Consider the following 24,628-nt stretch of genomic DNA (forward strand, 5'->3'; position numbering starts at 1 on the left):
AGACAAAAGGCAGAACGTGGCACAGACGTCGCGACAAACAGGAGCTTGATTCCTGCCGCGCCACCCTCACTATTCACGGCGCTGTAAAAAGCCTTTGGATGAAAGGAGCCACCAACGGGCCTTCTGTTATAATAAAGTGAGATCAAATAAACGGAGGGATGGAAGAATTGCTCTGGGATCACACGTGTTTGGTTAACGCCAAACAGATGTAGGCATACTGTATGATTACTACATCATAGCATGGATTGTATACCCACTCAGACAGGAAAGCGGTGGCAGCTGTTAGCCATCAACAAGAAGGCATAGGCAGGCCTTAACTATAGGCTGCAGCCGTGCCTACTCAAACACACATGAACGCATGCACGTGTTTGCAAATGTACACGCTAAGCAGCCGGATGCACACTCACAGGGGGGAGCGTGGGGAGGCCCGAACACACACGCACACACACGCACACACACGCACACACACGCACACGAGTCTCTTTTATCTAGTTAATCTAAAGTTTAACGTCAGGGCCCACCGTACGCCTACCGCCATCTTAAAAAGCACAGAGCTTCTCCAGAATAACATAAACATCCTGAAATGATCGCTGCTCTGTGTCATAATTTACTTTTCATAACAGATCCTACTGCCTGGTTATTTAAAGGCTATGGGTGACCCTGAAACCAGAAGTTTCCTCACTCCTCCTCTGTTGTTATTTAAGGAAAACTTCAGTGTTTCCCTTTCTGCTGGGTGACTCCCTCTCTCCCTCCCTCTCTCTCCTTCCCTCTCTCTCTCTCTTGCTGGGTGTGGTTTTGAAGAGGCAAACTTGTGTGAATGATGTGGACTCTCTGTAGTCATAGCTCTGAGTCAGTCCACACCCTTCAACTTAAAGAGGAGTTTTAAGGAGGTGGAGCAAAGCAACCGCTTGGAGCACAGTTTGAGCTCGGACTTGAGCTCGGAGGCTTTTGTGAGCAACAAGTATGCGCGCTGCTGTGACCTGTGTTGACTTTGTGCCGCGCTCTCTGAGCTCTCTGACTTTTGGATCTCTTCGCTCCGAGCGTGTCGAGGCTTCAGGGGCTCGCTTTTATCTGTCTCCTCTCGAAGATGTGTGTGAGTATGAGAACAAATCTTGCTTGCTTCTCTAAGGTTTTGGAGCTGAGTGAAGTTTGTATGTGGCAGCGCATACAAAGGTGAAAATGAAAGAGGTGAGGGAGAAGGGGGGCCCTTCATGATGAACATGCATTACTTTAAAAAAACAAAACCAAAAAAAACAACATCCACAGAGGAATTGCAGCACTTGCAAGACTGCCATATGTGACAGATGCTCAGTTACAAAAGTTTTACAACCAAGGTTTTAAAATTGGAAAATGTATTTATTGATTGGCTTATTTATTTGTTTCTTTATTTCCTGGGAATCCCTTTAAACAAGTGCATGTTTAAAGAATTATTTAGTTATTTTGTCTTGTGGTTGCTAATTTCTTCAGAAAGGTCAGGTCAGGAGTGTCTGTGAGGAAAGTGATAAAAAGAGACGGAGCGGTAGAAGGATTAGTGAGGCGGCAAACTTATAAAATGTGTTACAAGAACAGTACAAAACTGTCAATTTAAATCTCATAAAAGTTTTTTATTTTTTTATTTTATTAGGATAATTTGCAGATTGTTCAGATTCAGACGAGTGGTTAAAGTTAAGGTGAAGGAATGAACGCGAGTAAGCGTAAAAGCGAGGCCCGTTCTGCTGGCTGAAGATTAGAAGGTTAATATTACTCACTCGCTCACACTTGTGTGTAAATGGCCGGCTATTCAGCTGTTTTCCCCTTTTATAAGCTGCTAAACATATTTGTTTACATTGAGGCTTTTTTTTGGGTGAAGTTTCCATATGTTTACAAATATAAATGGATCCTCAATTCATCATTTCTTCAGCCTGCCTCAGCTCTCCTCACCAACTCAACTCATTGCTCCAAAGCTACAAATCGCTTTTCGTTGGGATTTCTTTCGCTGTTTTGACTGTTTCATGTTTAACTGTATAACTGATAACGAGTCAACAAGTTTTTTCAAAGGTGATCTGAATCACTCTGAATGTGGTGACGGACGTATAACAAAGAGAACATAAAGCTCAGGCCACGTGGCTTCTCTTCACTCTTTTCTTTTTCTCCCTCGCTCTTCTCAGTCTCTCTTCCTTCCTTCTCTCCATACGTTAAAAATTGGCACAGATGGAGGAAGTAGCCGGGCTATTCCACCTTACATCACTTTGCAGTTGCGCACACACACACACACACACACACACACACACACACACACACACACACACACACACACACACACACACACACACACACACACACACACACACACACACACACACACAGGCCACAACTCACTGCGTACTCGAGTGGCTTTACCAGTCTGTCTGGGTTTCCTCAGCGAGCAGTAAAATCTAACTGATATTGTCCAGAAAACTACGGCAAAACATATCAAACTCTGACTTGAGAAGAAAAAAAAAGCGAAGAAAAACACCTGCCTCAGTCTGTGTCAGAGGGAGGTGTTGAAATTGTCAAGAGATAGTTTAACTTCTCATTAAGAAAAAAGAAAAAAAAGCGGGAGCACTGAACAAAGCGCTGCTTAGAGCAGTAGCATGTCACCGTGACAAACTGCTGTTGACATGAAAATACGAAATAAGTCAGTACTTTAAGCATCTGCAGCTGTTTTTGGAGTCATTTTGCTTTTAATTTTCATAATATTTCACACATGCTTATTTCTAAAAGTATGAAATGTACTTTTTCCTTGTTTTTACACCAGCGGTGATGCATCTGCCTCATAATTGCAGCTGACACTTATTAAAACAGATAGTTTTAAATATCCAAAAACGCCTGCTGCAGCAGCAGCACACAAAAACAATTTGATGATATTTTAATTTGCAAGAAGCAGAGAAAATTACAGGAAAACGCTCAAACTGCAGCAGTGCCATAAAACTGCTTTACATCAGCACCGGATCGAATAAAACACACATCAGAGCAGAGTGCGCTGTGACAGTGTCCAGGCCTCGCTGATTGAAATTTATTGGTCTGATATTTCACGTGCACAGTGGAAGCCTGGATAACACCCTCGAATGAAGCTGGTTTTTTTTAGTATTTAGTATTTAGATTTTAGTATTTATCTATAATAAATTCCCCAAATTTGGGAACATGCTGTTATAAAGCTAAAAGATCATCCAGGATTTAACACATGTGAGGAAAAAGAAGCTCGACAGGGTGCTTTAGAAGAAGGGGAGGGAGACTACAGAGCTGTTTTGACACAGACTGGATGAAGTGGCAGACAGAAAGAAAGTTGGAAGTCAGAGATCGGAGACTGGAAGTGTAGAATAGCAAGGAAAAAAATGGAGGAAAACAAAGATGAAAGGCTAATACGAGGCAGCGTTGGAAGAGCGTGAGGGGATTTGTTCTCCTCAGGCTTGTTTACAGGAAGTTCTTTTAAAAGTTCCACAGATGGCTGCATTCACAGAAAGCCTCTTTTATTGCATTTTTCCAAGGCCCATAAACTCCCTATACCTTCATTTATGTGTGGGAAACTATGACTGATGCTGCTGCTTGGCTCGAGGATGGTCTTGTGAGGTTTCTTCAAAGCGAACTGCAGGTTGACTGCAGACATCACCCTCTGAAGAATTCATTTTGTATTTGGCAGTGTGGATTTCTGTCAGGATTGTTTTAAGGTCAGAGCTTTCGAGAGGTTTTAATCTTCTCATCAATTAACACGTCGTAACAGAGCGAACACACAACTACCGACGACGCCTAACAACATGTTTAAGTTCTAGTTCGCGAAGATGGGCCTGAACATAGCTTCACCTCACAGCAATTAAGCATCTGGCATCGTTTATTAATTAAAACGTATTGTTTTGTTCAAATGGTTAAAACTATAAACTAAATTATGGATGTAAAAATCTAAAAAAGTAAAACAAACGTTTTGGTCCTTTTCAAGTTTAATAGCAACCAGAATCAAGTAACGTCGCTGACGGACTTTGAAGTCCTTCATCAGATTGCACTCATGTGAAAATTAATAGAAAGGAATAAAAACATTAATAAAAAAAAGAAGATGGCAAGAAGGAAAAAGAGAAAGGAAAAAATCTCAGTCATTGTCAGTCTACAAATTATCAGCTTCTAAACAGTCAGAGAAATTTGATAATGTATATAGATTGTAATTTAATTATTTAAGGATGCATTCAGCATTCATTCAAAAATAAACACAGATCAAATCAATACTGCTGCCTCTGCACCTTTAAGCTTGCAGTCACAGAAGAAACTAAGTATTCCTATACATGCTTTATTCTGCAGTATCGCAGGTCTTAACAAGTTAAAGGGTCTGTTTAGTTCCAAGTGCCCAGAGCAGTAATTTGGTAACTTGGAGGTCCCTCTGAGGCCTCAAGTCCACAGAGGGCTCCAAAACCTTGCACTGCCCTGCTGGCATCTTGGGAGGTAAATAAAGTTAAGCACTCTTTAAAGGCTTCTTAGCCTCCGGATTTTCTGCGACGTTGGTCTGTAAGAGATTTAGTGGGCACGGCATTTCTGCAGAAGTGATTTGGCTGCTGTGGCCAAACCTCAACCTAATTATTTTGTGTTGATTTATTTTACAGGCAAATGTAAACCATCTTATGACTTGTAATTATCCTTATTTTGCAGATTTTGTTTTCTCAATTTTTTATTTACTTTTTGTTTTTTTACACATGTGTCGACAATTTAGACTTCTATGTGGAAAAAACATATTCAGGTTATATTCGAACGTGAAAGTCTTCAGATGACTACCAGAGGAGCTGTTGAACATGCATTCAATTATAAAATAATTATGTCCTGGTTTCTCTCATCTTTTGAGCTAAATTACTACTAATAAGCACAGGGAAGAAAAACTTTTTCCCCGCCTGCAAAACATAAAAGACCAAAGGAAACGTCTAGGTATTTTATTCTACTGAGTTCTATAATTGCCACAAAGTTGTTGCTTTGACAAAGACAGATAAAAGTAGCCCATAAAGGGTGGAGTGATTGGCTAAAAGAAATAGGTAGATTATTGAAAATAGCTTTAGGCTATTCATATGAAAATGTCAAGCAAACATAAAGTGGAACCACTGAATGTCATATAAGAGAGCCTTTAAAGCCAGAGTTCAATCTGACCTTCTCTCTATATAATGCATAAAATATCGCTCCAAACAACACTACTTTAGGTTATTTTAACCAAAAAAAAAACCACTCTGTGCTGTGTGTGGGCTCCTGGCTCTGAGTATTACAAGTGCAACAGCACAAATCTGCTGTGAAAAGGCAGCTAAAGGACATCTGAAGTTAAACCCCTCAATCTCTGAAGCTATTTAGTCTTGTTAAAGTTCTTGCTGTCTACACACACGTCATGTCTCCTCCGTCTGACTTTCCTCTTTTCTATCTCAGCCTCCCTTTCTGTTCTGCCACTCTATCCCTCTTCCTGCCCGCCTCTCTTCGCGCCATCACGAGCATAAAGCCAACTGCACTGCAGGCTCAGGAAACCCCTCCTATAGATTTGCAAAAAACGCAGTGCCCACTTTGTCCACATGGGCACTGGAATTAAGCCACCTTAAGATGTTGACAAGTGAATGACTTTGAACCTTTGAACATTATGACTAAAGTGCCAGAAACTGATGATCTAAGTGTCCGGCAGGTGCTGTTATTTTTTTCTTTGGCGCGGGATACTGAACGCTTCAGGTCAAACTGGGATAAATCAACCATGCACAAGCCTCAGACAGACCCCAACCAATCATGTGTGCCCTTGGCCTGCTCCCAGAAAAAACGTGTCTAGCCAAAATACAGCACAGCTGAGGCTGTTAAAATCACGGGGTAATCACAAGAGGAACGGCTCTGGCTAGTAGCTCTCCAGAGAGCGAAGGTAAGGTGAGAGGAGCAGAAATTGTTGAGCAGTCAGCGAGGGCTCCCATATATGAGGTCCATCTATGTGTTGAGTGTTTGGTTAATGCATCCCCAGATTGAGGTGGCAGCCAGGAAATTGATGCGCTGTCAGCATAGCCATAGCAGCACTCTGTTTTTCAAGCATACTTTTCCACCAGATAAAAGGAGGGTGAGAAAAAGCAATTTTCTGCAAACTTTATTCCTGTCATTCTAAAGAACATGCCAGCACTCGTAGATATAGCGCTTCAGTACTTATGTTCTGCAAAGGCAGCACAGCAGATGAGCTTCGAGCGTGGCTGCAAGCAGTGTGCTATTATGAGCACTCTAAGTGGAAAGAAAAACGTTTAGTGCAGCGGCTCAAAAAGTGATTTTAATTGTCACGAGATGTCTTCCTTCAATCCGTGACGCCATTTCCACTCTTGATTGGTCAAAAATCAGGAGCACCTCTCAGTATTATATACATACAGTGAAGACCTGCACGTAACTGTTAACCTCATTCATTTATCGTCACATCTTCTGTGATTTTCATTTAGAAACAAACAGTCAAACGTGTTGCAATGAGCAGCATTTGCCAGTTGCTCAGTTGTGAAAGATTGAAGTGTGGAAAATGGGAAAGAACAAAAAAAAAGCAGTGTGAAGTCTGAGTGGAGGGCATTAGTCATCTACGTTCCTCCAACTGTTATTGAGTAGCTCAGGCGGTCTGGAGCTCGGCCAGGCCAATTGTTGCTCATTTAGCTGTCAAACACCCATAGCCCAGGGGCAGCCACAGGCAAGGAGTGAACAAGTTTTATGCTGGTTGAAATGTTAGACTCTGTTTCCATGTTGTCATGTGAGTTTGTCTTTGGAGACATGTGATGAACCCCTTTGAAGTACAAATCAGGGTTATGCTCCACATCCTGTGTCTAACTTTAGCAGTGTCAGTTTCTGCTAATTTGGTGCTCCCAAACAAAATCTGATAAAACCCTCACATAGGGTCTCGTCTAACAGCCCCTATGTGTGGGTTTGTCACTCCTGCCATCATTAATTCAGCGGCTCTGCATGAGTGCACCTCACTGTCTGGATATATACATCTATAGGCTGGTGTCTGACAGCTGGAGAGCATGTGAGGGAGATGGAAATGTGGATGGAGAAAGGCAGACAGCACCAAGCTATCGAGTTACCGCGACTTGACTGTCAAAGCTGAGCCCAGGAACAGACTAGCTCGGGGCTGTTACTGTCAGCGAGCTGTGAATCCAGACAAACACAACAGGAGACGCAAACGTTTGAGACAGAGTAGAGACCCAAAATAAGACAACTATTAGCACAAACATAAAGCAATTAAACAACTAGAAAAAAAGCTTTAGGACAGCGGTGACGTATTATCACCTCAGTGAAAAGCTGTTAAGCTGGTTGCTTGCAGACATTTCATGTGCTGGTTGCCTAGGAAACCCTCTAACGTATTTACTACCAGGTCACCTTATTCACTGTAATCTCAGGTTTACGTCTTCAATGTCCACCAGCTTCGTGTAGTCACTTGAAGTCACTGGATTCCCGCTTTATGATCTCTGGTCACCTTTGGTCGTCCTTGCAGCCTTAGCAATTATTTGCCACGCAGCCCCTGTTAGCTCTGTTTTGGTCGCCATCAACTGCTGAGGCAGCTAAATGCTGTCCTCTTATTTCCCAAGGGGTCACCACAACAGATGCATCCACATGTTTTGATTTGGCACAGATGCCCTTCCTGATACAACGCTCCCATTTATCCAGGCTTGTGACCCCCCCCCGAGGTCGAGTTTGTGTCTCCTCCTAGAACTGAAACAGGGGTTTTGACTTTGACACCATGGAGCCTGTGTGTTGCATGGAAAATAGTAACTGCTAGTGATTAAATTGGTATACAGGAGTTTTTAGACCCCTTTTTTTGGATTTTTCATGTATTCATTTAACTTTTGGCTGAAAATTGATGGCTCTGAAAAACACAAAACCTCTCCATGAAGCTGTGCAATCGCACACAATTAGTTGATACAAATTGTTGTAAAACATTGTCACATTGAGCAACTATTGTATTTTAATACACTGAAAATATAGAAATATTGATTGCACCAGCTTTAGCACTTAAAAGATTTTTCGAACTTGTAGGTCAATGTGCTCATTCTGGTGTGTTATAGCTGCGTTCACACACATCCGGGCTCTACACATTTTAAAAGAAAACTCATTTTTTTTAACACGTTTGTATTAACAGTTCCAGGAGTTATGGCCAGCAGGCGCAGAAACATTTAACTGAGAATATCAGTGTCGAACAGACAGGAAGGCTGTTGTTTACTCTGGGTTGGTTATTCATATTTCCTCTTCTATCAAACACTGTGTTGAGATAAATATTTGGAAAAGCCAGCCACATGCGCCCCATTTACTCCTGTTTCTTGGATGCAAAATCAGGAAGCAGTTTTCCCAGTAGTCAGGTCACATTTTCTGCCTTCTCATGTTCTCCGGTACCTGGAGAAAAGGCTCTTATTTTAATTTTAATACTTAATCAAGAATACAGGCCACCAGGAAAGTTTTTCATGTTTCAGAGAAAAGTTGCCTAATTGCATATGTTGCAGGACATTTGTAGAGACAGATCAATCTTGACAATAGAGACAATCTTGTCAGTCAAAAGCAAACGATCGCATTGTAAGAGAGAACCTAAAGGCAAAGTTGCACAACACATATTATGGATTTTTCTTATGGGTGTGGTCTATCCCCAAAATACTGAGTAATGAGATAATAAAGATACAAAGTATATAGCAATGTAGAATGACTACTGAGTGCTCATGTAAAAAGTATTTATGGTAAAGTAATAATGTCATTAAAGGAGAATAATGATGGTTTAAAACGTCAGCATGTTGACAGACACCTCATCTGGGATGTTTCAATCACAGAGAGACAAGCTTTAACGATTCACAAAGGCTACAATAACTAAAACGGGCCATTGTCATAGAAATGGAAATGACACGTTTCAAAATAAAATACTTTCATGGGTGAAACATCTCGTCTGGTGTGGCAAATGAGCAGATACTGTTTTATTTTGGAATTGACTATGTTTTATGGAAAAATGATTACTCTGTGTTCGTATGCCTGTATACGAGCTGTATGCCTGTCACTTTCATAGCGTGTTGTGTTCCTGCTGTTTGTTTCCAGTCTTTTCATAGTCGTGTAGCTAGCCCTAACCAAAGCCAAGTCCTTTTCTTCACTCTCGAGGGCTTGCTGTTCTCATACTGCATACTCCAAACCTAACAGAAATCCAGTGTTTATAATTTGTAACATGCAATGTATGCCAGAAGCATACTGTGGCTATATTGTAGGCTTGCGTGATTGCTGTATGTGAGAGCGTAGCAATATAATCAGCACAGTCCTGCTCAGCTCCAAACACACTCGCACACACTCTGTGACCCACCTGTGCGAGTTCCTACAATAACCCGGAGCCTATAGATTTAAAATGCAGATCTGTTTGTCCAGGTGCGTCAGTGAAAGAAAACTCTATTGACCCCCCCCCCACACACACACACACACACACACACCACGCAACACAAGTATGACATGTGGGTGTGCATGTGTTACCATTTAAAAGTGTGTGTCCCATAATGACATAGTGATGAAGGGGTAAATCTACTCTGCCGTGCTGATGTGTACGCAGATAGACACCTGCAGTCTGTGCCCTTTTTTCCTTTTTCTCTCTGGCCTCACCTGCAACCTTCTCTTCTCCACCATGACTTACATCTTTTTTTTTCTTTCTAAAATTGTACCGTCTTCCTCCTCAGCTTCTGTCTTCACAAACAGGATACTGAATGGTTGGTTTTGCTGGAGGGATTCCTGGCAGAGTGATTTGGTTGTGATGTAATGTAAATCACATTGCCAGGGATTTCCAACCAGCTACAGCTGAAACCCACGTCTCCTACGCCTGACGGCTGCTCGGCAACATCAACGTTAGCACAGCCCGCTGCTCTAAATACTTTGACGCATCCTCTCGGTTCGAAAAAAATGAATCAATCTTATGTTTTAAAGGTCCCATTTGCTAAGATGCTGTTAAACTGTGTAAAGTAATTCATACAAAAAATGTTCTAAACCACATTTAGTGCTAAATTTGAGATAATCTCAGTGGATATTTGTGATTCGGCCTTTTTTTCAGTTTGTCATCGAAAAGAACAGTTTGCTACCTATTCTCCCAAAGTGTAGGTTGTGGTTAGGGTTAGCACAGTTAGCTAAGGTGAAAGCATGGTTAGTCTGGTTCATTTTAGAGGTAAAAACCAACATAAGAGCGCCTATAAAGCTTATTAAAGTGCAAGAGAAAAAAACGTTTTGTGGTCAATGGTATATATGGCCCAGGCTAACATTTGGCTAACACTCCAGAAATGTTAAACGTTTCCCTTAAAAAGTGATCCATGTGTATTCTTGCTCAGGCCCTGCATTACAAAATGTAGATGCAGTGTCCTCCAGACGGCTTCAGCATTAGTTTGGTGGAGGTGAAGGACTTAGCTCGCTCCGTGAACAGTTCAGTGAAGTCCTGTGTTCACAGTGGCTAAGTTCCGCTCCTCTCAAACCTTTCCGGCTCTTTGCTCCCTCTGCCGTAACAGATGTAAGATATCAACAAGTAATCAAGGGTTTGTTTGGTTGGTTGTTTTTTTATTAAAAATTATGTTCTGCTAGCATTATATGATGTATAATTCAATATATAATTGATTTTGGGCGTTTAACGTCCTGCTCTCACTGCTGAGAGTGCTTGAGGGTGCATGAGGCACATCCTGTATTGGTTGTGTAACTGATCTGCTGTAGCAGAGAGCACAGTGATTTCCTACCAAACCATTAACATGAAAACAACAAGCTTCTCTTTTACAGTTTGTCAGATGGAGCGACTCAAAGGGTTTCTGCAGTGCACTTCCCTTCTTCTCTTGCTGTCTACATTATACCATCTGTTATGCATGTTATGCAGCAGTCTTTTGTGCGCTCTCTGAGAGGACAAAGATAAGGCTTATGAAAAAAGAAAGATGGGTTAGACGTAGGCAGGAGGGAGGGACGGGTAAGTCTTACTCATACAGGAAGGAAGTACAGGAAATGTCCCATCGGGAAAACAAGTAGCGGCGTAATTGTGAACCCTGGGCTCATTTACTGTCTGGGTGGTCATGAAAGCAAGGTACTGATTTTGTGTGTATCTCTGTGTGTCCGTGCATGTGTGTATTCATGTTTCAAGTAAACACTTCTGTGAACTTGTATGTTGATTACACAGTGCTACTAACACTGTTCTTTGTTTAAATCTGGAGATTTGAGATGGTTTTTAAATGTTTCTCAGCGCCGAACACTGTAGAAGCATCACGGCACTCTCATAGGGGTTATCCTGTGTTTACAGCAGCTATCTCTATCGTTCTTGCTCACCCAATCGCCACACGGTTTAAAATAAGAGCTACGGGAATTCGAACAATGTTGTTAATGTCGTTAAGAATAATAAAATATGTCTTCAATCCGACTCCGTTTTTATGTATTTTAATATGTTAATGTCTTTTAATGTACAGTGTACTTTTCAACAATAGATTTAGAAGCTTAACATCAGTGCTGGTATCGGACAAGTCCAAATAAAATTGGTAGTGAAAATTGAATTTATAATGGGAAAAGTCATAATGTATTATTCACCCGTTTAAGTTTATATGTATCTTTAATGTTCAAGCTGTTAAATACTTAAATAATAAGCTTTTAAATACTTATATACCTTGGTAACATAATCTATGAGAATGCAATTTATCTGCAAAATAATAAAGCTTTAAAATAAAGGGTACCAAATATAGTGGAAAAAAACGAAAACAGAACAACATTGAAATACTTCAATTAAGTGCACGCATGTTAAACCTGTACTAGACTAAATGTACTCAGTACACTTGTACTGGTCCTATTCATCCTTTCATCCAATGATGTTGGGCTTTGTAAGATTAGTACTCTACTTCTGTGGCATTGGTGGGGGGCAGTCATGGCACCCTATGCCCTCTTGCAGTCACACCACTGCCCCCAAAGTCAAGTCAAATTCAGTTAAATGTACCATATGTACAGATCAGACACAGGAATTTGAAATTGCATTGCTCCCACAGCCCTCAGTGTACAGAAATCAAGAGGTGCACAGCTAAAAATGTGGCGCACGGCAGCAGTTGTGACATCACTTTTGGCACGGTCTGTAGTTCAGTAGTTCAATTTAATCAGGACTGAGATTGTGAACCAAAAATCAAAAAACATTTCACTAAGCAATAAAAAATAGTCCCTAACTCTATGTCTTTTCCTTGCTATCTAAAGCTTACATGGAAATTTGTTTCTTATTAAAATCCTAAGCGTTCAATGAATTTTAATACTGTTTGTAGAACTAAATGTGGCTTCTACTGAGCCCTTTAAATGTCCTTTTTAGTGATGTAGGGGCACAAGTTTCAAATAATACATGACAAGATATAACATAAGACATACACACGAGGAAATATTCTTCTGTAATCTTCAGGAGGTTTTGCTTTAAATCGACTTTTTAAAGCCTCTTTTTTTTTTTATTTTACCTGTCTGTTTTTATGTTACCTTACCTGTATACCTGTTGTTTGCTTGCCCTTGTGGTGAAAGCAGGGTGGTGCTGGTGCCTGGGCTCAATCTCCTGTGCCTACTGAGCTGATAACAGTTAGATGTTAACAAGCACTGGCTCAGTTCAGCAGGAACCGGAGTTAGGCCCTCTAGAAACATCGAATCATCGAGCTGCAGTCTGAACCATCTGTCTAATTACAACAGCACACGGCAGCAATCTACATGTTCAATTAGCGTTTCCTATATACTGTACTACATATGTAGCATTATAGCTGGCTTGCCTCCAACAGTAGTTGTGGGATTTTTTTTCTTTCCTCCTCTAAAGGTCCATTAGACTTTTCCCACAAATGCTCATCAAGGCCAATCTCCAAGAAAAAGCCAGAGTGCAATCATCTGTTAATGAGAGCAGAGGAAGCACAGACCCACACATCCTCTCTTAATTTAACTCTCGCAGTGTAAAGCTCGTGATGGAGGAAATCTGCTTCTGTTGGTTTGGTATTACTAAAACATCACAGGAGCAGAGTTTTTCCAGCTGTATTCAACACTTCTTAAGGTCCCAGGAAAATTCCTTTGGATGCGATTTAAGCCAAGCCGTGTATTTCAACAACTATTTGACTTGCCTTCAATTAGCTCCTTTTCGCTCATAAATCTGTGAAACAGACAGTTGCAAGTTGGCTACATTAGCAAAGAAGTCCTTAAAAATTACAACCTTCTCACAAAAAAAGTAAAAGAGTACTTTCTACTTATTTTATTAAACCTGTTAAATACAGCTAATGCGATAATAAAGATTAAACCCAGGTCAGGCTGTGGCAGAGCGTCTGGCAGAATAAGTAATACTGTTGTTACTTTTGATATAAGCACATTTTGCTGGTTTCAGGGAAATTTCCGAACTAGTTTATAAGTGATTACAGGAGGTTGCTGGTAGTGCTAGGTGAAACTGGTAACAACGAGGTATACAGTGTTGCACCGAAAAACCTCCTCATGATGGCTCTGGTTGCTAGCAGATTGCCATGGTTACCTGTAGTTTGTATGGAAGACGCCAGCTTGCCTGCGCTCGCCAACTACTTGTGGAATTGTGAAAAGGAAACAGAGAACATTCGCCTTCAAAGTAAATCCTTCATGCAAACGTTTGACAATTACTTGCTGACCAGTTGTGAAACCAGAAATGAAGGATTACTTTCAGATTAAGGAACCCAATGTACCTGCCTTATCACTGTGTACCATTAATACCAGCAGTTTGGACACGAGTACCTGCTGCAGCATTCTCCTGAAGAAGGTCGTCACTCAGACGAAACCTCCACTTCAACGCTGCTGTAGAAGAGGTCAAAATGGGAGGCAAAGAGGTTTTTTCTTTTAGGGTTTTTTTTGAGAAAGTCAAATTTTTATATTGTTGCAACATTTCCCTCTGTATAATCTGTGAACCTCTGAGCCTCTGTATATCATTATTTCTCTGTATGTTCTGTATCAATAAAATGGTGGTAAAAAAAACCAACACAATCATGCAGTCGTATTTTCAACCTATCTGCAGTGACAGCAGCACAATGCATCAGCCTACTAAAAGGGAGAAGTGCATGACTGGTTAAAACAACATCAAAGTGGCAGCTTGCATCAGTGGATGTTACGTCATCTCATCGCTACAAACAAACAAAAATGTCAAGCATAATAGTCCCGTGCAATTCTACAAAAAGTTGCTCAACTTTACCAAACTACTGTAAATCAAAAATACAGCAACTTTACTGTAAATACAAATTACATGAAAATACTGGGAATTCCAGTTACAACAATTTATCTTATGTCACTAAATTTATGTCATCGCACTTATATGTAAATTCAATTACAGCAGAATTTTTTTCTCCAAAAGAGGTTTTCAAAGTAAAGTTACTCTTATTGTAGATTACTGGCATCCAGGTGAGTGAGTTAATGCAGAATTTACAGCAACTTATCTTAAAATTAGTTTTTTCTGGTGTAACAATTGCTTTACTGTGAACTTGGCACTCTGAAAAGTGGTAAACACCAGAAAAGTGCCACTGTTTGACTGCTGCTGCCTCTCAGTGACAAAGTGCCGCTTCTCCAACAGTTTCTCCAGATTACTGATGACAGTAATGTGAATCCCGAGTTCACTGTCAGACTGCGTTTTCCAAAGTTTGTTCGTGCACTTGCAAAAACAAGAAATATATAATATATCATATATTTTGCTATCATGTCTACGTTCTTTAATTTCTTGCTGTAAACATGTATTTTCTTTCTCTAAACAAATAGTTAGAGAAATAACATGAAATAAAGCAGAACAGCGAAGTAGCTTTGAAAAAAAAAAACCCAAAGCACTGGTTGTTTGATTTATTATTTATAAATCAATCACCGTGTGTGCAGTGATGGTGAGTAAAACTCTGCTAGAGATTGCTCCCCTTCCCTTAAATCCTGTACTTTGTTGTTTTTCTTAGAACAAGATATTTTACCAATATGCTGGGGGCTAAAAGGATATTTTGAAGTGCTGACGTTTCTGGTGTTGTACCTTAAGTACAAAGTTACACAGAGCAGGTGATATGAGGGATTTTTAGCTTCTCATCGTCATTCTTTTCCACTGTCTGGATTCTGCAGCCATGAGTCAGGTACCTGTTTCTGTTTGACATCTGGCCTGTTGTATCTGCACACAAGAGCCCACATTAACACAGGCACTTTTATACACAACCTTATCCACACAAACTCTTACATAATGTTTAATTTTACACAGGTGTACACACTCCCATAGGCTCAAACCGCTAAAAGAAGAACATTCACACTAGTCATGTACACATCAGGCCTAATTTTTGCTCTGACTTTGCAGCGTCCCAAAACTAATGCACCATCAGTGTGCCCTCCTGTATTTCTTCTATGTTAGAGAAAACACAGCTGTAACGTTATACTGAAGAAGAAGCCAGATTGCGTGACAATGGATCATCTTCCCTATCTGGGAGAAACCACAGCAACAGCTGTGTGCGTGTGTAAATGTGCGTTTATGTTCTGTACCGTCTGCGTTCAATATGAAAATGAATCATCTGAAAGTGTGTGTCACGCTTGTTTGTGACAGCCCCAAACCCCAAACCCAGAACGAGGGCTCACATTTCAGTAATTAAAATCGGCTCATACACCATCAGGCTGGACACTTTAATCCTGCCTTTCAGAGGCTATTTCACATGTGAGGCCACAAATAGAAAGGAAACATATAACATGCTGTTTTTAGATTTAACAAATTGGAATCCGGAGAAAATTTGGGAGACACGGGCTATCCTGAAGCAGTCTTTCCATTTAGATCGAAATCGTTAACTAAATCATCTGTCACAAGACGGAGGCCTTCAGTTTATTGTGTGAGAATGGAGAAACTTAAAATAGATCCTTTGAAATTAATCAGATTTAAGAAAAAAGCAGTTTTGTGTGTTTTGCACATTTTTAAATACTTTATCTTGGGAGTCAGACGAGAAGAGAAATGAGGAAAATAAAATGTTGGCTGAGGAAATTTAAGGTTCCTTAACTGGCTCCAGTGTGAAATGTAGACTTTACAGAGACAGAATCTCTGACCTGTGTTTGTGTGTGTGAAGTTTCGCTTTCTCGCTCTGTTAGCTGAAATCTGCTTTGACCTGTGGATGTTTACTTGGTAGAGTCTGCATCTTTGAATTAAAGTTCATGTTTAGCTTCTATCGTCAAAACAGTGTGTGCACGTAACTGCTATACAAGCAGATTTAAGCTCCACTGACATTACTGCGGTGGCGGCGTGGAACGAAAATGGTTTATACTGACAGGGGAAGAAAAGATGTTTACTCCAACAGATAAAGGTTGTCAGTGTGAATGTTGAAATTGTTCCGTCTCAGCACACATCTGAAGTTGGTTATGATACAGGCTGTGAGACAAAATCAACTTTAACATACCACTCTGTCCAACTTCCACAGTATAGATGTGAAAGTCTCGTGTGAAGCTGGAAACTGAACATACAATTACTTGGTGGTAGAATTACAGATCAGCCATATGATTAAAACCACTGACTGGTGTCATGAAGAACACTGAGTATTTCATTACAATGCAGCGTCTTGCAGGGAGATCTAGGATCCTGGCATCATCTAAATGCTACTCTGACATAGACTCAATCTTGCAGACTCCTATGGCAATGGCTCTCTCCACTGCAGTGCAAGAACAGATCGGCTACATTAATTCCAAATTCCCCAACTTTCATCATCTGGTGCTGATGCTCCTGGAAAATCCTGATCCAGCAAGACACTCCCAAAAGTCAAGTCCCTATGCTCATCGGTCAGAGCTGCTTTGGCAACACAACAGAGGATCTGTACAACATTAGCCAGCCGTTTTATGTACTTATGCTTATTTCATTTTTAATTTAGTAAATGTACTTATTTATTATATAATGATATAATAAAAAGGAAAAAGTAAACATGCAAAAAGTGGAATTTCAACCAGGAAAGCCATCAGGATAAAAGTAGGAAAGCTGGTAACTACTGTAACCATTTGTACTCTCTACACAGAAGATTTCACTCCATTGATCTACGTTTTGAGCAAAGTGGTCAAAAGATGAATCAAAAGAAAACGTCTCTTTGAGTTGCTGGAACACAGACTCATTCAAATTACCGTCAATCTTGTTGGAGTTCTGCAGATTGGAGAAACTTTTGTTTTATTGTGTTTTGATAACAATATTATATTATTGGTATTATTAGTATTATATTACAATACTTAAAGCTTCTTTTTTCAGCTGTTCTCTTTAGAGGTCGCCTTCAGCATGTCTTTCACTACATCTCTGAACCTCCTCTGTGGTCTTCCTCTTTTCCTCCTACCTGGCATCCCCATCTTCAAAATCCTTTCGCCAGTATATCCACTCGCCCTCTTTTGTACATGCCCAAACCATCTCAGTCTTGTGTCTTTAACTTTGTCTCCAAACTGCTCAAGCTGAGTCACAGCGGTTCACGCTACCATCTTTCCTGAGACTGAAGGATGAGACTAAGTTCACAAAATAGAAAAACCTTTTTTTAAAGCCAAAAAGTCACCCGTGACACAATTATTCCGACCCACATGAAGATTTACACTGCATACAGTCATGATGCAAACCTCACCCTGTATCTAACCTTAATATCTACAACCCATTGCACTTACACACTTAGAGAAACCTTGGAGGATGTTACTCTTCGTATATTTGTAGATTTTTTACCAAAAGGTTTATTGTGACGATGAATTGGTAGATTTAACAGTTGGAGGTTGGATGGGTGAATTAATAGATGGTTGGATGATTTTTTTTTCTACGCATTCAAATAAGAAGAAAGAAATTACAATTAAGGAACAAAGCAAACCACAGTGCCGTCATGCTACTGAAAGTTTCAGTACATTAGGATAAAATCAGCTTACCTCACTAATACATCCACCATCTTAGCATTTCCATTTCTTTAAAATTAACAATACAGAGATTTTGTGTAACACAACCATACATTAAAGTGAGGGAATCTCTTAATCAGTTATAAGGTTAAGCAGAGTGTTTTGTTCTCAGTCTGGTTGTAAGGAGGTTAAAGGCCTACCAAGCCAAAAGGGTGGTGTTATTTAGACTTCTTGGTGTGTCCAACAGATTGACAGGGAACATGATAAGATGTATGCCGGTGTAGTTAAGTGAGGAGGAGTTTAAAACTTGGGATTTTAACAAATATAGTCATTGTTTACAAAGTGGTCAGAAAGTTGAACCATTATGTTCACAGAACATGGACTTGGTGACGAGTCAACCGCAACACAGAGTTCGAAAGCACACCTCCTGCACTCTCATCCAAACACAGCTATCCCCACAGCGCTGTGTGTTGAGCTCAAAGCTCCGCATACTGTTTACCTATGACAGTTTCCCCATCTGCACCTTGAGCTCCACAGCTAAGTTCAATCATTGTCCTCATTTCTAACGACGGTGAAAATACCTACAAGCTGAAAGTGGATTATCTGATGGAGTCATTGTTATTGACTTCAGGGAGTTTACTATTAGGAACATCCCCATAATCAATCAAGACGCCCTGCCTGAGTTTGAATCCAGCACCCTCTTGCTGTGAGCCAGCATTGCTAAAAACTGAGCCCGTCATGCTTTACCCTCGACAGCAGGCCTGGTCGCCACCACAAAGAGAAATATGTACTGCGAAACTATCACAGGCAAAATACCCAACGTGAGAAATTATATTTCACCAGCATCAATCAGCAGCATGAAAACACATTATTGCAGCAGTCAAAAGTAAAAAGAAAAAAAAAAAATCACCATTAATAGCAGTGCACATACTGCACAGTTGACAACATAAATAAGCAAGCAGACAGACACCATGCTTAAGCATATATGGAGAGCCATAAAAGAGAAACAGATACTCATAATTCATAGCTTACTGGCATGGGACCACAGAGGGAGTGACTGAACCAGAGTCACGGTATCAATTCCCAAATGCCGTGCTTGCACAAAAACACACTTATTTTGTGATCTGAAGCAGTTATTACCAAAGAATAAGTCTTTTTTTTAAAGAGGGTGAAAGCATCTACAAGCAACTGCATATTTCGGGGCCCACAGTTTCTATGACCTAGTATTAGTAGCAGAGAAGGCAGCACAAACCCAAGCACTACATGTGTCACATTGAAACAATTACAAATAAAAAATAGATCTACCTTATTTTAATCTTGCTGATCTTCTCTTCAAGCTCATCTCTTTGAGCTTGCCTGCAATGCTTCCAGCTCTGCTGCTACTTGTAGATCACTACCAGGAAGTCCTGTCCCTACATCTGTGCTCTGTAATGCATCTCGGTTCTTCCACTCTGTTTTAAAACAATCTCTCTTTAATTTAAATTTTAGAATAATGTATAATGTTTGCAAGTAGCTGAATCTTAAAAGTTGTGACACATGCATGTTGCCTCACCTTCAGATCTGGATAAGAAAGACTGGAAACTGCCGTTTGGTCTCTCGTTTGGTCTCTCATCATCAGTGATTTATTTTATTTTATTATTTTCTCATGCGAGGACATTCATGTTTTTCGCAAAGCCATTTTATTGTAATGCTGACAGATTAATATAAAATAATTTCATCATAGGGTGCATTTGATTTACAATGTTGGCCCAAGACTAGAAAGAGAAAGTGTTTCCAAACTCTTCAAATACAGTGACAGAAGAGTGTGCATGTGCTATGTAATTTATTATGTGCACACAATCAATGACCAGCAGTGTTCCACTGTGTGTTTGAGATCATTGTCATGATGAAATATTAAGCTATCTACATGGTGTTGCATGGAGGATCAACATCTGATGGTACGTTTCTTGTTCATAACTGTTTGAGGACACACTGCACACTATACCAAAATATACAAGTTATCAGCTCGTATATCTTTCAGGAAGAATCTTGTTGACACAAACATACGATTTTAATTTGAGATGCCTCTCAAATTGTGTTATCTTTTCATTTTTTGTTAATTTCAACAATAGAAATGGGAACTCTCTTTTTTTTTTTTCACAACAGACTGCTCGCAACAAAGTGCCTAAATACAAAAATTTAAATTGGTTCTTTATTAAGTTGTGTGTTATGTGTAGACACAACATTGCTCCACCTCTTGAGTTAGGCAGTTTTTATGCTTGAGTGATTGATAGAAAAAGCAGCCAGTGTCCAAATAAAAAGAAAGACCTCCAGAAAGCTTGGAGAACTATTGCTCTAGACCACTTTTTAAAATGACAACAAAGTCTGGTTACTTGGAAGCAACATATATAGAAATGAGGGGCGGCTCATGACTGCTGCACAGAGGTATAGTTTATATTTACAAAGCTGTATTTTCTTGATCAAAACTCTCAGAAGATCCAAATAGTCTGTTGATGCATTTCTTATTTTCTTGTCTCCCTCCTGTCTTTATTTAAAAGCACAATTCTTGGCGCAAGAGAGCCAAAACACATAAAGCTACCATCTGTTTACTTGTTACACTGCACTGTTAGAAAAAGACGAATGCTTTGCTGCAAGGATACGAATACATCTCCCAAACAATGTGTTTCATTATTAAAGCGAGCTTGCAAGTTAAGAACTGTGAAGCTTATTTGCCACCTTTAAGCAAGTCTCCTCCACATAACAAATCGCCGTCCTCCACTGATCCATCAGCCTATTTTTCAGACTCATTTGCAGTCTCATCTGTCTCCTTACTGTCTTACCAGAATCTCTGTCCCTCTGATGGGGTGTGGGTGGAATTAAATATATAATTACAACTGTCTTCACCAAACCATCACATCCCCTGGAACTCTTCAGCATGAAAGAGGAATGACTTAACTCTGAGGTCCTTGTGCACAGCTGAGCTTCCCAGAGACTGAGAAAAAAAAAAGATCAATCTGTGAATCAAGACCTATGTGGAGAGGTTCATAACTCTCAATACCTCTGTGGTTTGGTATAATGATCACAGTACTGCTGTTAATGCGCTCCACTATCCAAGCCGAGCGAGGTGCAGGGATTTGTGCTATAATTGGTCCCTTTACGCTACTAGACTCCAGCAAGAGTTCACAATGTCACAGTGTTGTTACAGAACACAGTTCATTTGCTGACATTAGCATGGGCGATCTGCTGTTTGCTGATGTTTTTTATCACCTATCTGTTTCAGCTGGTGGCTCTCAGGTAAAAGACGATTAGCTGCATAAAGGGGAATAAATTGTGTTCAGCATCTCGTTGAATTTTGTGATCATTAGGAGCAGTGTAACAAGCACCAACAGATTATATACCACCAGGTTCATAAAGCAAACTTGGTGGTAAACATGTAGATCACAAATATACTTTATTACGTTTCTGATCACCTGATATATTTAAGTCTAAAATAACCCATATCATCGTTAGATATTTGACTTTTGATCTTGCTAGTTTTGTGTGTTCTGATTAGTGCACAGAGGGCTTATCGGGGGATTTTTCAGATTTTTCTTGAAAACAGCTACGTGCATTGGCTGAAACAACACTGTGAGAGAGAACAAAAAAATAAATAAATAAAAATGCAAATCAATTAGAGCCATTTCATCATAAAAATGGTGGGTATAGCAGCTCTCAGGCTTGTGATGGAAACCAGACTCAAACCGATTCATTCATATTCTTTCACTGGAGGACCAACTCTGGGAATTTTATTATAACAGATGTGCCAAGCACAGTTCGTCTAACACCTGATACGATTGTTCCAACTATCACCTTCATCTGACTTTTTTCGCTTTTCCTCATTTTCAGTTTTTATTGCTTTATCCATTTTGTAAATATACACACACAATAATCTTCTTTTGGAGCTTGAGCACAGATTGTCACAGATAAAATCTGCAAGTTGGGAGGAAAGCAAAATCTAATCAGAATTCATCTGACATCAAATTTTCTGCAAGTTGTGAACTGCACTGTTTCTGATGGATTATCAACAGCGGAAACTCTAAAGAGGACCAGACGGCGAGAGGAAATGCTAACAGGTAGCAAAGAAGGGGAGAAAAAGAATGATTAGGATAAAGATGCTAATTTTAAGGACTAAAAAAAATGTAGCTGCATATGGGATTAAAACAAATGACTTCATCACCTCAGTGCTGGCAATCAGCAGCACACTTCCCTGCAGACCAGCACACAGAACTGGATGAGGTCCCTATCTGTCTTCGTAGCCTGCAGGGCTACGACTGATTACTGCCCGCACTGCTGATCTATCTCCAAATGCGCATTCGTGCCAACAGCCAAAACAAAGGAAGTGATGTCATTCGTTTTAATCTCAACTACATGTATGGGCCATTTTATACCATGAAAGGCAAGATTTACGTCGTCACTGCAGCTTCTGTACACATCTGCCTTTGTCTTTCTGTCTGTCACCATCTATTTCTATGACTCACAGCAAGTATCCTTCTGGATCACTGTGTAGAACACCTCACTCTTCTATGCTCTTAGTCATATCCGGAGCACATGTCCCCTCCTTACATTATTTATTTATTCACTTTATTCGTTTATTTTTTTGGTCTTTTACTAATGCTGATATTCCCAATGAGGAAAGTTCATACATTTGATTTCTTGCAAAGAGTTACATTAGAAAATTAAAGCTTCTGCCTTTACTAAGATGCCAGGAAGTAAGCGTAATGAGTGGAAACAGGGAGAAAGAGCCAAGCTGTGTGAAGGTTGGAGTGTATAAATAAATAAAAACACAAATGATCCCTTATTTCCCTCCCTTTATTTTAAATTATTTATTTTTTATCAACCAGAGGCATCCTATGCTGTCATTGAGAGGGAACTGGTTCTAAATCAGAATAAAGAGGGTGTTCTCAGTCAGCAACTATAGACCAAGCTTTACTTAAGAAGGCATTTCTCTCATCTAAATCTTGAAGGTCATCAAGGAAACATTTTTAAAAATATCTTACTCAGGAAGCAGTTTGAGTTGTGCATTAAAGTAAATTACACTTTTTCCAGTTTCCCATTATACCCAAAGTTACTCTAAAATAGCCTCAGAGTTCAATGTTTTTCCATGCCATTGCATGCCTGTTTGCAACCTTCCTTTGCTTGTTCATAAATATATTGAGGAGCTGTCAGACTTACAGTAAATGTAATCTAAAGTGTTAACGTGAAATGGAAAATTCTTTCTGCTTTCTGAAACCTGTTTTACTTCGATTATATTTCCCTGTAATCTGAGATGACAAGTTTGGTGTTTTGCATTGGTAGTTTTAGCTACTTTCAAAATAAAACACTGGGGGTTGTAACTGTGTTTGGCTGGGAAACAAGTTTGCAGGGGATGGGCACACCATCATTTGAGAACCATTTGACAACATCAAAATATAAGAACATACGTGCAAAAGACTTTAACAAGGTGTGCTTTTCTCCCTAAAGCCTTTCAGGGGTTATAAGATATTAGAGAGCACCCTCTAGTGATTTGCTGTTTAAAAATCTAGTTGAAGTTCCTGCCAGTTTGACCGCATGTATATCCACTTTTTGAATTGCAGAAAATGGGATGAGAAACCTGCAGAAAGTCATCACTGAACTTTTCAATTTGCTTTACGGCCATCTCAAATGTGAGAAATTCTTCCAGCTCTACAAATCATTTATGTTCTTGCGTGTGAAAGCATGCAGTGATTTGGCTAAAGCTATATAACAGTGAATTAAACAAATAGTACCGGGTGTTGGGCGTTTACCTGGGAAATGCAGCTCTGGCCTCCTTTCTTGTTTGTACTTTGGTGCTGCTCCAGTTGTTTTGTTTAATGTGGCCTGTCGGGTGAGTCAGAGGATAGTGAGTAATGATTCAGTCATGCCTGTAATACTAAAAAAAAGAAAAAGAAATTTACACCCACACGCACGGACTACTGTACAAGGTACAAGTTTTGTCTTTTTCATAGTGGGATAAAACCTTTCAGTTAATTGATGTAAAAATAATTTTAAAAAAGGTAAGCACATTTTTATCTCTATACCACCTTTCAAGATAAACATCACAAAGTGCTTCAAAAGAAAATACCAGAGTATAAAAAAAGAGCTAACCAAATGCAAGCGTAAAAAGTTTTTAGCAGTTTTTTAAGACAATAAGAATTGAATAAGAATTTGGTGAATTACAAAACTAAATAAAACCAAACATAGAGGAACTGTCCATGATTTTATGCTTTGTCAGTTTGGTTAAAAAAAAATAAAAAATCAGCAGTGCACAACCTGACGACCTGTCCAATTAGGAGAGTTTCTGAGGTCAACTGCCCTCACAAAGTCTTGTGCTTGTATTGTAATACCTGTTTGGACTTTCCTAAATATTGCCCCTCATAATGTGCTCCAAACAATAGCCTGACAATTAAAAGGGAAAAAAACCCAAGAAACATGCTCCCTGGAACAAATAAAAATGGCAGGCTGCTGAAACTAAAAATATAAGTAAAAACTAACTTCAAACAAGAAAACTCACCCTGGAAAACCTGAAACTAAGCTGAATTGAAGTCAAATCCTCAGGTTACCGACTGGAAATTTAGAGTTGTTACTGAGTCACTTCAAAATCTGAGCTACCCAAAATTTACCCCAAATTTTGACTTACAGGGGCCGTTTTTTCTTTCTTTTTCCAACTTCTGAGAAAATGAGGTGAATTTTTGCGTTATTAAGTCAAGTTTTTTTCAGATATTGACCGAAATTTTTCACTTATTGATGGCAAAAAATATATATTTTTGTTAGTGGCTGAAACAAGCTTCCATAAATATTTAACTAATTGCTCTCAACTTTAACT

General features: G+C 39.7%; 2 long non-coding RNA genes across 5 annotated transcripts in view; one reads left to right on the forward strand and one right to left on the reverse strand.

Moving 5' to 3' along the window:
- The window catches only part of LOC120725883, a 47,349-nt gene extending 22,796 nt beyond the window's left edge, over positions 1-24,553 (reverse strand). The window contains exons 1-2 of one of the 4 annotated variants that reach the window (XR_005694249.1): positions 24,443-24,553; positions 23,571-23,643 (exon numbers count right to left, since the gene is read on the reverse strand). This is a non-coding gene — a long non-coding RNA (uncharacterized LOC120725883). Of the gene's footprint in view, positions 1-23,570; positions 23,696-24,316 lie in introns of all 4 variants that reach the window. The other 3 variants (XR_005694248.1, XR_005694247.1, XR_005694246.1) reach the window with 3 other exon arrangements.
- LOC120725900 lies at positions 784-16,603 on the forward strand. The gene is made up of 2 exons (XR_005694257.1): positions 784-1,093; positions 14,886-16,603. It is a non-coding gene; the product is annotated as an uncharacterized LOC120725900 (long non-coding RNA).
- Positions 24,554-24,628: the final 75 nt, after the last annotated feature.

Source organism: Simochromis diagramma, unplaced genomic scaffold (genome assembly GCF_900408965.1).
Source record: "Simochromis diagramma unplaced genomic scaffold, fSimDia1.1 OVJJ01000205.1, whole genome shotgun sequence".
Classification (NCBI taxonomy): domain Eukaryota; kingdom Metazoa; phylum Chordata; class Actinopteri; order Cichliformes; family Cichlidae; genus Simochromis; species Simochromis diagramma.